Genomic DNA, 14,789 nt, shown 5'->3' with positions numbered 1-14,789 from the left:
GCGGTTGAGCCCAATGTGGGACTTGATCCTGGATTCCTGGGATCATGCCCTGAGCCAAAGGTCAACCACTGAACCACCTAGGCATCCAATGAACTGAATTCTTAATAAAAATTTTCCTACTAACTAAATTCCTGGCCTGAATAAAACTTTATAACTCATTTTATGAGGCCAGTATTATTCTGACAGCAAAAACAGACAAATATCAGAAAATACAGACAAGTATCTCTCATATGCGTACACACATAATATCTTATACAACAACATATAAAAAAGCGAGATTTTTTTCCATAAATGCAAGATTGGTTTAATATTTAAAAATACTAGCAGAATAAAGCTGCAAAACTGCATTTTTTCAGTTCAGGAGGTATAAAAAAGCATTTACCTTTGACAGAATTAAATACCTACTCATAATTAATAAAAAGAAAAACCTCTCGGCAAAATAAAAACAGAAAGGAACATCCTAAATCCAATAAAGTTCTAGCTATGAAAACTTATAGCTAGGGTCATATTTAATGACGAAAGACTGCTTTCCCTTGAAGGTAAGAAACAAAGCAAAGATGTCCAACATTACCACTTCTATTTGACATTTTATGGGCAGTCCTAGCCAGTGCAATAAGGCAAGATCAAGAAATTAAAAGCATAGAGATTGGAAAGGAAGAAGCAAAACTCTCTTCATTCACAAAAAAACATGATTACATACATAGGAAGTACCTAGAAGTAATACATGAATTTAGCATGATCAAAGGATACAAGGGCAATATACAAAAACTGATTAAATTCAGTTTGCTGTAAACAAATAATTGCAAAATAAAACTTTAATAAAATTTCTGCTCCTTCCTCTACTCCTGGAGCTCCCCTTTAATGCTCTAGATGCTGTGAGAGACTAATGAATGTCTTTGGGACATATGGCCAGGGAATCCAGGCGTTCATTCACTGACTCTTTCCCCCAAAGAAGGAAACACAGATTCTCTAAGTTAGCCCTACACTGTGCCATCTTGGAGAAGGGATGATGCCAGCAAAAATAAGCTGTTCCTCTTACTCACATCACTGTGCCCAAACTTGGGTTTTTTCACACTCTTCTCCAGTGGAGTCTTCTCTGGAAAACTGTACTTCTATAGAGGCTCTCTCATCCAAAGGTGACTACCTAAGTCACTGCCCTGCAGGTGCTCCAGAAACACATTTGAGAGGAGCCAGAATCAGTTCATAGCAGGTTCTTTAGTCAGTTTATGTCCATCTGCCTATTACTTAGTTAACTAATTGTTGAGGCTCCTCTCAGATCCCTTGCCATATGCTACTAGGTTCTACAGCACCCACAAACTTATTTGTGGATGGATGCCAAATTTTCATTGTTGAAGGGGTGGAGAGGACAAAAACATGAGTTGTCTTGTGCTGCCATGGTGTTAATACCCCTGTCCCTGGGCATACTATATTTTATCTGGCAATTCTAGCCACACTAGATGGACATAAGTAAGAAACTTTTATTGTATTAAGGCACTGAGATTTGGGATTGTTTTTATAACTATTTGCCTACTTTGACTAGTATAAAACATAAAAATATTTTAAGGAATTTTAATAGAAATGATTAGTAGCAATAACACTAATAATAGTCATAGAATTAATTAGATTTGTGAATGAAGTCTGAAAATATCCCCACATCGTTGATTGTGGCTAAGCTGATAAAGAACCAAGTATCCTTACCTCTCAAACACAGTATACGAAATAACTGAATTCAGGGAATTTATTTATGATACTTGTTGAGTACATATTAGGTGTGATGGGATATATAATAATATATATATAATATATAAGAATATATATAATAATATATACCTGGGATATATGTCCATTTCATTTTTGGCAAACTAGCAAAGGAAATTCCCTTCCCTTCCTTTGCCTTTAATGATTTTTGTTTTTAAAGAGTTTATTTATTTGAGAGAGAGAGAGAGAGAGCATACAAATGGGGGCAGCGTAGAGGGAGAGAGTCTCAAGTAGACCGCATGCTGAGTGTGGAGCCTGAAGCAGGGCTCAGTTTTAAGACCCCAAGATCATGACCAAAGCCGAAATCAAGAGTCTGATGCTTAACCAACTGAGCCACTGAGGCACCCCTTCCTTTGTTTTAAAGGTAATGTTTAATGATAAGCCTAGCTGATCTTATTAAAAACAAGAACAATGTCTACCATTTATTGAGCACCTCCTACAAGGTGACAGACATTGTAGTGCTCTATGGGATATCATTTAATCATTATTTATCTTTTCTACTTGCTATGGCACAAATATACTACCTACCTTGTGTAGGTCACATGTTAGTCGATAGCAAAATCACAATTTTAAATTCAATTCTGATTTCAAAGCTTATGTTCTTAATCTCTAAGCTATGATGCATAATGATCCCTTTCAGACTGATTAATCTATACCTCAACCCAACCAAGTCTTTAATTCATGTTATACAGTTGGAGTTATTATGCTGATATAGAAGTCACTACTTAGGTAAAATGTGAAAAAAAATTTTTTTTTCATTCCTAAGTGGAGAAAGAATGCTGCTACCACAGATGACTACTTTCTCAGTGTCATGAAACTTTCAAGAGTGTTAGTCCTTTTACACTTAAATTATATTTATAATATTAGGCCTTTGAAGTCTGGGATAAAATTCTTTATTAACAGAATTCTTCATGTATGTACAAAGATAAAACTACTAGTCTTAGTAAAAAGGCCCTGATTTTCTTAGAACAATTTTCATTTAATTTTCTCCTTTCCATTAACTTTAGTAAATATTATGAATCCACTGTAACTAGCTGTTAGGTAAGCTACTGGCAAACAGCAAAATCAGCAGACTTATTGATCAATTATTTCTATAAACATGACTTCTCAAAAGAAATTTGCCTGCTAACAATGCCAGTTTTATGAAAACAAAATTTTAAATGTCACGATACATTCAGGACTCTGGATATATACATTTGGTAAAAAATCACTCACAAAGAATTCCCTTGGGATTTACTGGAATAATGACTGATAGGAGATCTCAGCTAGACTAACCATCATTCATAGTTTGGGCTTTTAGAATAAAAGGCAAATCTTGACCAAAAAAAAAAAAAAAAAAAGTAAATGGGGTCTATCAAGAAATACATGTTCATATAGCACTGCATCAGGCTTAGACCTCTTAAGGAAATGTTTTAACTATGGATCTAATGTATAATACTTTTGCCCGAATTGGTACTTTATGACATTTGCATGAACTAAAGAGAAATTTAAAAAACAGTCCTTGCAGTTTCTTCCTCCATTAGATTTACTACTAGGGGTCCATGAAATGTTTTAAAATATATACTATCAGGAAGGTAATTTAATCTTTTATAAACTGAAATTTTGTATATATTAATTAGCATTATATGAATTTATTTTTATCTAAAAAAAGAGCAACCTAAATGCTTATAGTAAGCATTAACAATTTTTTTTTTTTAAATTATCCAAGGAAGCTCCTAACTGATGAGCTACTACTTGGCTTCAAGGTTTAAAATATATGAATTTTCAAATTTTTCAAGATCTTCTTTCTCCCTTTAATCTATAATATTAAAGCCCTTGTTCAGTCATTATCATTCTTTAACTATACCACTGAAATAAGATAGCATTTGATCTACCTTCCTGCCTTTATCTTTCTCTTCATCTATCAACCCTTTATTTTGTTCTGACAATGTCAGACCACAGTGTCAAACATCTCTGCCTCAATCGTGTCATTGATATATTCAAATATCTTCCATGAGTCCCATTTACCTAACCTTAATTCTACATTTCTTAACCTTATAATAAAACCCTCCATGCTCTGAATCTGAACTGGGTTTCCAGGTTTTATTTCTACTACTTTCCTACATGTATCCTACATCATGTTGGTTCTATGTACTTAAGTGTATCTGTTTCACCAATCTAATACTGTAAGCACCTTGGAGGGAAGAACAGTGCCTACCTCAGTATTCTCCATATAAAATGGGGTGTGATAGTAGCCATTTGAAATAATAAATGGTTCATATAAAAATTATCTCAAAGAGTTTTGATTATGACAAATTTTACTGAATACTGATTGACAGTTAATATGGAATCATGGCTTTTTAAAAAGATTTTATTTATTTATCCACGAGAGACACAGAGAGAGGCAGAGACACACACAGGCAGAGGGAGAAGCAGCCTACCCACAAGGAGCCTGATGCAGGACTCCATTCAGGACTCTAGGATCACGCACTGAGCCACCCAGGCATCCTGGCATTATGATTTTTTAAAGTATCATAAGAACTAATAATCTTAAGGTCAATTGGGTTTTGGTATTACCCATTCTCTCTTTTTGTGCCCCCTTTTCCTAAATACCAATCTTCTCTCCAGAGGATACCATAACTCTCTTTTTTTACATTGTACTTCCTCATACTCTCCCTCCCATCCCCAGTCTTAAAGATAGATGTCCAGATTCACAGATCAAAGAAATAAGAGCGTCTCTGTATATATACTCCAGCTTGCAATGAACTGATTAAACTTCAGTGTAAATGAATTTTAGCCTATGTTGCTATATTTGAAAATTAATTAGTAATTACCTATATTTTTACTCCAAATCTACTTTCTGATATTTGAAAGTCTAACAATGTTCCTGATACTATTTTTCTTTCTGAAATTGTCTAACATTCATTTATTTGTTTATTTAACCTTTCACGTGTTTGGGTCTTGGCTTTCTATCTAAATTACAAATTACTTGAAGATCACAATAATGCATTATAGTCTCTTTTTATCTAACGAAACTTCATTCAGCACCTTACATTTAAAAGTTAGGTGTTCAATATATAGTATTACGAAAACATATTAAATTGCCCCAAAATTTTTTGTTTTTTTACCCTCAAACTTTTATCAAAATAATTTTATTAATGAGAAAATGAAAAGGAACAGCTTAAAGGTTTTAAAAAGAGGAGGATGAAAAAAATCACATTGATTCATTATTTAACCTTTATTTTGAATTTGCACAAATGGTCTAAAACTTCCAAATAATCTTTCATTGGTTTTAACTGAGTTACATAAGACAATCTGATTCTCTACATAAATCTAAAATAATCAATAAATCTCTATTTGATTTAACCACATAGATATAATTTCAAGATTGGCTTCTTGTTTATATGGAATCATAGATGACAACTTATCAAGTTAGTTCTGAATTCCCAATACACAGGCATCATATTTTACTATAAAAAAGTATATAATGATAGGAAAAAAGGAAATTCATGTTATTACAATTAATGAAGAATCTATTTCATTTCATTGTTAATATAATTAGCCTCTAAGATTCTTCTTCTGTATTATTTCATTACACTATAAAATACATTTGGTTTTAGGAATTAGAAAAATAAGACCTTATTTTTCTTAACTATATGTATCTGCTTTGTAACAATAAATTTGATAATTCTGTATTCAGAAGATCTTTAACATATGCATAAGCATAGGTTTCCTAATTAGTGATATTTCAAGTGAAGTGAAAGGATGTCTTAGGTATCCATTTCTGGAGTTTTACTATACTCGTAATTTTAAAACTTTTAGAAATGCAAATGCTGGCTGTAAACAGAGTTAACCTATAAAATTCAGAAGTGTAGAATCAGTCTTTCTCAATGGGAAAGCTTGAACAACAAATGACTCTAAAGTAAATTTTCTACTTTTATCTACTATTTATTAAAAGTATTTTTTTACATAGAGGAATGTGATAGATTTCTTCCAGGGAAGCTTTCAACTTGAATCTTAAATTTTATGATGATTGACCATCAAAATACTTTAATAATTATACGTCAGCGCTGAAAACAGTATAAAATTAAATTTTCTAGATTAAAAAATATAGACTTTATCAAATCTGGAAACAATTAGAATTTATGCTTATAGTATGTCATTGTACTTTTTTGGGGGAATGATTTTATTTTTTTATTTGACAGAGAGAGAGAGAGAGAGCGCGCGCGCGCACAACCAGGGGGAGCTGCAGGCAGAGGGAGAAGGGCAAGCAGGCTTCCCGCTGAGCAGGGAGCTGGATGCGGATACGGGTCTCAATCTCAGGCTCCTCGGATAATGACCTGAGCCCAAGGCAGACGCTTAACCGACTGAGTCACCCAGATGCCTGTCATTGTCCTTTTTTAATGTCATATATACTTCTAAAAATACCTACAAGACAATTCTTTTAAAATGTTGATATCTATAAAATATTTCAAAAGTAATTGTATTTTTTGTGCTAATTATACATTTCAGGGAATTTCTAAGAACTTGCAGTAGGCTACTTTAAGAAAACAATTAATTAAATATTTAATAAGTAAGTTGTCAACTCACATTGTACTAAGCAACTATTAGAAATAAATATTTGTGATCCCTCTCACATTCCTTCTCTCATTATACTCATTTGGGATTAGGAAAAATTTGGATAATATTTGTTTTGTAGCATGAAGCTAATAACATTAGGTGGGTAAGTCCTTGATGATGTGAATATTTGTGTAATTCTGTGAGAAATACATAAGCAGCTAAGAGTCTACAGAGTATGTTTAGCACTAGTTGTCACCTCCTTGTGATTCAGTTGGTTTCACAGAGTATATTTTTAGAATATCCATATTTAAGAAGCAGGATAAACCATATATTTAATAATCAGAAACTATATGAAAAAAACAGAGATTCATAAAATAAAGTAAAATAAGATTTGCAGAAAATAATGTAAAGGTGTGCATGTTGAGAGGAGGGAGTAGAACAAAATATAGTTTGGGATAGTTTAATTTTTTTGTTAACTTATGACTCAACTGATGATAGACTTTTAGTAATTATAAAGAGCGTAAAAATGCCAAGTAGATTCGGAATTTATAAAATTGACTTCATCCATTTTTCACAGCAATGTATAAAACACAGCATGCAGTATTGTCTCTTCACTTGAAAAGGCAACTTAAAAATAGGTCACAGCTTCTGATGGAGGATACAAACTGCCAAGAGAACTACAAGCACAGCAGGAGTTCAAGAAATGACGATAATAATGAGAATGCATTACTGCTGAGAATCAGACAAGAAGGCTTAAATTCTCACTCGAGCCCAATCACCCATTTTCGGTGTGGCCTTGGGTGAGTCACTTAAACTTGCAGTGATTTGATTAACATCGACACTGGATTTATTTTCTTTGCGAAATGTACTGTAAGGTCACAGAGTGTGATGAAATGTGAGTGTAATCCACATCCCTTTACTCATGACCCTAGTCTTTGTAACTACTTTTTAGGTTTTGTTTCCTCTAAGACAACGTGTAGATTTACATAAATCACGGAAGCTGAGAAATTAATTCTAAAATAATAAAAATCTTTCAGGAAAAAAGATTTAGAAGGGAAAAATAACCCTGCAAAATATTTGTTTTACTGTTTCCTCACTTCATCTGGAACAAAGCTTGAAAGAAAAGTGGTGAGAATGGACTAGACACGTGCTGTCTCACAAACAGGAGTGGAATGTAACCTAAAACTTGTAGCATTATAATAATTTGGAAAAACTACTTAGTTAGCTTTTAAAATTCTAAGAATAACTTAGAAAGTGTCTCTTTATTGCCTCAGAGTGGTGCTTGTCAGTCTTTTAAAATCTATCTCCTACAGGAACTTTTCAATCTATCTTTTGTATATCCTTAGAAGCTAAGATTATTTGTTAAATTTTACCTCCTATAGCTTTTAATATAAAAATAGTTATATCAAATATGTATTTTCAACTGCCTAAACTCTTAACCCAACCAGATTTTGGTGCATTACTCCCTGCACCTTTCCATTCACTCCTATAACATCCTTTGAATCCCAGATTTGGGCAGGATATTTTCTTTACTCATAACATTAATAGATATCATTACTGAGGTAAACTTAGAAAGCTCTATGCTTAGCTGTTTTCCCCTAGTCATATGAAAATTCGGAAAAAAGTATAACCAGAACAACTCTCCTTTACGTTTCAATTACCTAGAAATTCAGTAATATCATCACCAAAAATATACTTGTTGCTTCATTTATTTATATATGAATAAAATTATATCATCAGAACAGCAGGGAGTAGAAATGAGACAATGACAGGATCCTGCTGTTTTAGCAAAACATTTTACAATTTATTTATTTTTATGCAAGTGAGCTAAATGTTTATATAGCTAACTCTCGTTTTCTTTTTTGTTTTTTTAAAGATTTATTTGAGAGACAGTGAAAGGGAGAGAGAGAGCACACAAGTGGAGAGGAGGGGCAGAGGGAGAAGCAGACTCCCCACTGAGCAGGGAGCCTGAAGTGGGGCTTGATCCCAGGACTCTGGGATCATGACCTGAGCTGGAAGGCAGGCGCTTAACTGACTAAGCCACCCAGACATCCCTCTTTTTTTGTTTTTTCTTTTTCTTCTATTCCTTGCTCCCATCATCCCTGTCTACCTCTTCTCCCCTTCTTGCCTCATCCCTTCCCATCTAATATTGGTTCTTGGCTGAGCCCACAATTTCAGCAAGAAATAAAAACTGCATTATTCAGGGAGGAAGCTAACAAGTTTCTCCTCCCTCAAAAGCCATTAGAAACTTCCTGAATAAATGAGAAACATATTAATTTAAAAAAAAATAAAGGGTGCTTGCATAAGCAATGAAAACAGTTTCCGGTCTACATTATGATTAAAAGCAACTTGAATAATAAATGTCTGATATGGAATAAGATCTATCAGGACATGCATATCTATGTCCAGTGAGTTTTGCTCCCAACAACTCTGTGCATTTTTTCAGTGAAATGTTAATAGCAAACAGTGGGACTTCTACTATATCCCTTTAAGATAATTCCTTAACATAATAAATTTCATTAACAGGAGATTTCTTTTAAATATTACTGAAATTTTTCATTCAAAATCATTCCATTATTCGTTGTCATACTAGTTGGAATGGATGGATATAATGTATACACATATACACACGTCTATGTATGTGTTTGATTACAAGCATATATTGAATTTCTTTAATTCCATATATTTACATATTTAATTGATACATGGGCTCAAATTGTACATTTTACATAAAAATGCTATTTATATCCCTATGTATTTTTATTCTGAGACTCATTCTTTTTTTTTTTTTAAACTTTTATTTTTTTATTTTTTTTTAATTTTTATTTATTTATGATAGTCACACACAGAGAGAGGCAGAGACACAGGCAGAGACACAGGCAGAGGGAGAAGCAGGCTCCATGCACCGGGAGCCCAACGTGGGACCGATCCCGGGTCTCCAGGATCGCGCCCTGGGCCAAAGGCAGGCGCTAAACTGCTGCGCCACCCAGGGATCCCTGAGACTCATTCTTTATTGATTTTTTTCTTTTAAATAAGGTTGTATAAAAATTCCTCTTACAAGATATATTTTACAGCTAATGAATCATCAACCTATTTGATTCATATTTTTTTTAAAGATTTTATTTATTCAAGAGGGACACAGAGAGAGGCAGACACATAGGCAGAGGGAGAAGCAGGCTTCCCTTGCTTGATCCCTGGTCCCTGATCCCCAGTCTGGGGATCAAGCCCTGAGCTGAACGCAGACCCTCAATTACTGAGCCACCAGGCGTCCCTATTTGATTCATATTTAAAGGACAAGCAGAATATGGGTGGGGGGTTGGCTTGATTTTTGCTTTGGTTTTCTGGGTTTTTTTTACAAGACAATTTATTGGCAAGTCAGTAATTTGTATTCTAAGCTTCAGTCTTGGGATTCCTCTGAACAACGGATTTGGTCATTATACAGATAATAAATACCATTCATAGTGAATTTAAATTAAAAAAATATGTTGACTTAAGAGATGAAACTTGGTAAAAACTGGTTCCTCTTCTGTTTCAATGATTCCTAACATAGTACAGCCACTGAAATCAACTTACCGCTTGTTAAGAGCCACTGAACCTCATAGCGAGTGTCTGGGTAGTACTGCACAGCACAGATGTTGGAATAGAATACTCAGTAAAACTACTTCAGGATTCATCTGGTTAACAACGGTACTTCACTGAAGAGATCACTTTCTGCAATTTCTGAGTTATTTTTGCCCAGATAAAAGCTGTTTATCTTTTTTTTTTTTTTTTTTTTAAGGCATTGTTGGGGCTTCTTAACAAAACAAAGCTACAACTTCTATCATATATTGAAGTAGTGGTTTTATTTACAGCTAAATAACTGAATTAAAATTTTAAATTAAAAGCATTACCTACAAGTCACAAAAAATTAAGAAATCTCCATGAATTTTAAAAATTTGTATCTTTGGAAATGAGGAACAAAGGTTAAATGTAAGTTATAACTTATATGAATCCCTTTTTTGTTTTGGTTTGTCTGTAGGAAACTATGTCATTGGACTGTGCTCATATCAGATACTGGTTAAATATAAGGAATTTAACAAAAAAATTTCTCCAATTTTCTTGGTAACCAACAAGAAGGATTTTCTTTATGCATCTTCTAGGATGTTTCATCTTTACCTGACCCAGCCAAATTCCCCATTCTTCGTGCTCTAATTTGCTTTGAATTCTATGTTCTCATTCTAGTCTACTAATAGTTGGCTTTATTATTAACACAGGAACACAGCATTGTAGAAAAATTAGAAAACATATAAGAACCAACATGAAAATAAAAATCAAGTGTAATCTCACTACTCAGAAACAGCTACTGTTAACATTTTAACATAAATTTTAAAATAAAAATGAGATTAAAATATAATCTATATTAAGTTTGTAAAGTGATATTTTCATTTAGCAATATATCCTAAATATCTTCTACTTTTCTGATTCCCTTCACATTTTTAGTATCTTAATATCTCTTTCTCAAAAAATTTGTTTTCCAAGTCTTCAACCATTTAATTATTCTAAACAAGAGGTCAGCAAACTTTTTCTGAAAAGGGCAAAACAGTAAATATTTTAAGCTTTGCAGGCTGTGTAATCTCTGCTGCAATCATTTAATTCCAATATTGGAGTGCAAAAGCAGCCACAAACATACATCAAGAATGGCTGTGGCTATGTGCCAATAAATTTACAAATCAAATTTTTTTTCAAATAAAATTTTAATTAGAAAGACAGGCAGTGGGCTGTTGTTTGCTGACCCAATATTCTAGACAATTGTTTATAAAAAATATTGCATACCATGATTACTATCACTTCTGAGTATTTCACAGATTATCTTTATACTTGATTTTTTTCTATCAATACAGATTTACCCCGCACACAATCCCAAGGAGTATGTTCATTTCCTGTGGTAATTTGCAAATCTGTTCTTCAAAAGTGGCAGAAAATCCTCCATGCTGGAACGGTACCAGAAAGACTTTCCCAGCTCAGTCTGTGGCTTAGAAACCTGTATTTCAATAGCAAAGTAGAAGGATGCTCTTCCCTCTCCCCTTTAGTCAACAGAAGTCCAAGTTAAATGGGTAGTAACTTGCTGACACAGAGAATTTTCATCCCTGTTTCAAATCTATGAAAGAGAGAGAAATTCATATTGAAGGAGTTGGAACAGCAGGAAACCTCTAAGTTTATATGCATCCACATCCATGCTTCTCCTCTTTTCCCCATTGTGACAAGAGGGGTCTTTCTCCTCCAAGGGCCCCTTTATTTTTATTTGCTGTGGGTCCTATTCCCCTACTGCCTTTTCATCATGGTTCAGAACCTCTCACTTTACTCCTTCTCTCCCTCTCTTATGTCTCTTCTAACACTCTCTCTTTACTTGCTTGTTTCATCAGTATTTAAACTTATTTGGGATTTGCCTATCTTAAGAAAGCCCTTCCTAAACCTGAAATAGTACTCTCCTATATTCCTACTCTTCATTTTCACATCCAAGATTCATGAAAGAATTGTCTATACTTCCCTTTTCTTGTTGTTTATTCCTCATTTCACTTCAGTCAGGTTTTGCCCCATTGATCCACTGAAACTGACTAAAGTTATTAGTGAATCTTTATTATTAAATCCATTTGGAACTTAGTCTTTCATCTTGCTGGTCATGAGTGCAAATTACGCAAATTGCATGGATTCAAATCTTGATTCTGTCACTTACTTCTTGGGTAAATCACTTAACCTCTCTGTACCCTCACTCTTCTTCTCTGCAAAACTGGGATATAATAATACCTAGCTCAAAAGATTATTGTAAAAATTTAAATAATGAATGCATGCAAAACTGTTCACAACAGTGCTTGGTCCATAGAACCTCTATATAGATGCTAATTAGCAGCATTTGACACAATTACCCTCTCTTCTTTCTGAGAGGATCTCTATCCATTAAACATTACCTAGGTTTTTTCTTTGCCCCTTTGATTCATTCTTCCTAATCTCACTTTCACAGCCCTCTTCCTTTATTTTATTTTTTATTTTTTTATTTTTTTCCCTCTTCCTTTATAAGCCAGTTCTATCCCAAATCCAATTTGCTACTCTATTCTCTTCCCAGGCAATCTCTTCCATTCACATGGCTTGAATCACCATCTGGTGACTTCTTATCTGTTATCTCCCAACAAAACTTTCTTCTTTTTCCAGACATCTGTATAAACTGGCTCCAGTACATCATTACTTAGCTATCAAAAAGCACTAGGTTACACCTCTCTAAAACTTACCTCATCTTCTCACCTCTTAACCCTAAACTATTTCTTCTCCCATGTTACCTAGCTTAGTGAATAGTACTGCTACCCAGGCAGTTTGCCAAGCCTGAAACATGTGAGTTGTCCTGGATTCCTTATCATGTATCATCTTCCACATGTTGTAAAGGTCCTTGTAAATTCCATTTTTAAATCGTTATCAAATTTGTTCACATCTCTCCATCCCTACTGTTACTACCTTAGTCTAGGCAACTATTATCTTTCATCTACATTATTTTTTTCAGTCTACATTATTTCTATAAGTTTCTAACTGAAGCTCCTGCCCAGAGTCATAAGGCCCCCTTCAAAACACTATACAATGCAATCAAAATATACTCCCTAATTGCAAGTAGATTAATATGAAGAAAAGTTTAATGGTTATGCACTGTCCTTATCAAAATCTGGCACTCTTTAATGTGGATATAAAAAGCATTCATGGCCTGGCCTTTATTTACCTTTAAAGTCTCATGTCACATCTTCCACCTTCTACCTACTTCAGGTTTTCTACATAATCATGACATTACAATTTTACCTCTTCCTTTCTGTTTGCTTTTCCCTTTTTCTTGTCGGAGTGCACTGGCTAGACCCTCCAGCAGGATAAATAGAAGAGGTAGTAAAAGTTGACAACCTTGCTTTATTATTGATTGTAGAGGGGAAACATTCAGTATTTTACCATGAAATAATATGTCAGTGGTAGGATTTTATCAAATTGAAGTGGTTCCTTTTATTCCCAGTTTGCTATGAGTGATAAAGAATGAATGTTGTATTTGTCAAATGCTTTTTCTGTGTTTACGGAGATGATACATTGTACTGACTAATTTTCAAATGTTAAACCAATTTTTATTTTTTATTTTTTATTTTTTTAAATTTTTATTTATTTATGATAGTCACAGAGAGAGAGAGAGGCAGAGACACAGTCAGAGGGAGAAGCAGGCTCCATGCACCGGGAGCCCGATGTGGGATTCGATCCCGGGTCTCCAGGATCGCGCCCTGGGCCAAAGGCAGGCGCCAAACCGCTGCGCCACCCAGGGATCCCTAAACCAATTTTTAAATTCCTGGGATAAACCCCACTTGCTCACAGTATACATCTTTGTTGTTGTTGTTGTTGTTGTTGTTGTTGTTGGATTCTGTTTGATTGATTTTTGTTAAGAATTTTTGCATCTATGTTCATCTGGAATACTAGTCCTTAGTTTTCTTTACTGGAATGTCATCTCATTTTGGTGGCAGGATAAAGGCATTTTTAATGAAATAAACATTTATTATGAAATAAACTTCTATATCCCAGGTTACATTTCTTTGTTCTGAAATCTTTTATTGACATTATCATAGCCATTACAACTTTGTTTTGAATAGTATCCTCCATTCACTTCACTTTTAGTCTATTTGTTTCTTTATGTTTATTTATTTAAAAAAAATTTTTTTAAATTTTATTTATTTATGATAGTCACAGAGAGAGAGAGAGAGAGGCAGAGACACAGGCAGAGGGAGAAGCAGGCTCCATGCACCGGGAGCCCGACGTGGGATTCGATCCCGGGTCTCCAGGATCATGCCCTGGGCCAAAGGCAGGCGCCAAACCACTGCGCCACCCAGGGATCCCCTGTTTCTTTATGTTTAATGTGGGATTTTGTAGATAGCAATGTGACAGTCTCTGCTTTTAAAATGGGGTGTTTAGCTCTTTTATATTTAATGTGACTTATCACAGGTTTAACTCTCTCAGTTTGCCATCTGTCACATCTATTCTTTGCACCCTTTTTCCTCTTTGATGTTCTCTTCTGGATTAATTTAAAGTTTTAAAATAATTTCCTTTTCATCTCTTTTGATGGGTTATTAACTATAACTGTTTTCCTATTTTAGTGTTGTTCTAGGGTTGATAGTACATATACTTACATAGCATACATATTTAACTTTTCATAGTCTATCTTCAAGAATCTTTTACCATTTCATGTATGGTATAAAGAATATTAAAACAATATACTTCCATCTCTCTCTCTTAGCCTTTGGGTTATATACCCTGTCATACACTGGACATCTGATATGTATTATAAACCACAGACAACACTGTTATTTTGTAGAAAGTCATTTATCTTTTAATGAGATTTGAATAATAAAATAATATCTTATATATTTATTTACATTGTTATAATTTCTGATTTTCTTTATTCCTAGTGTAGATCTATACTTCCTTTTGGTGTCATTTTCTTTTGGCCT

The 14,789-nt window shown here is 34.0% G+C and overlaps 1 protein-coding gene and 1 long non-coding RNA gene across 10 annotated transcripts in view; both read right to left on the bottom strand.

The window, feature by feature from the left end:
- The window catches only part of SSBP2 (single stranded DNA binding protein 2), a 302,263-nt gene that overhangs the window by 104,341 nt on the left and 183,133 nt on the right, over positions 1-14,789 (bottom strand). The gene's annotated exons all lie outside the window — the stretch shown is intronic.
- LOC140614321 (uncharacterized) overlaps positions 4,957-14,789 on the bottom strand; it is a 73,698-nt gene continuing 63,865 nt past the window's right edge. The window contains exon 2 of the long non-coding RNA XR_012015220.1: positions 4,957-11,434. This is a non-coding gene — a long non-coding RNA (uncharacterized lncRNA). The remainder of the gene's footprint in view (positions 11,435-14,789) is intronic.

This window comes from Canis lupus, chromosome 2, assembly GCF_048164855.1.
Source record: "Canis lupus baileyi chromosome 2, mCanLup2.hap1, whole genome shotgun sequence".
NCBI lineage: Eukaryota > Metazoa > Chordata > Mammalia > Carnivora > Canidae > Canis > Canis lupus.
The sequence above is the reverse complement of the archived record's forward strand: the minus strand, read 5'-3'. Positions and strand labels throughout refer to the sequence as shown.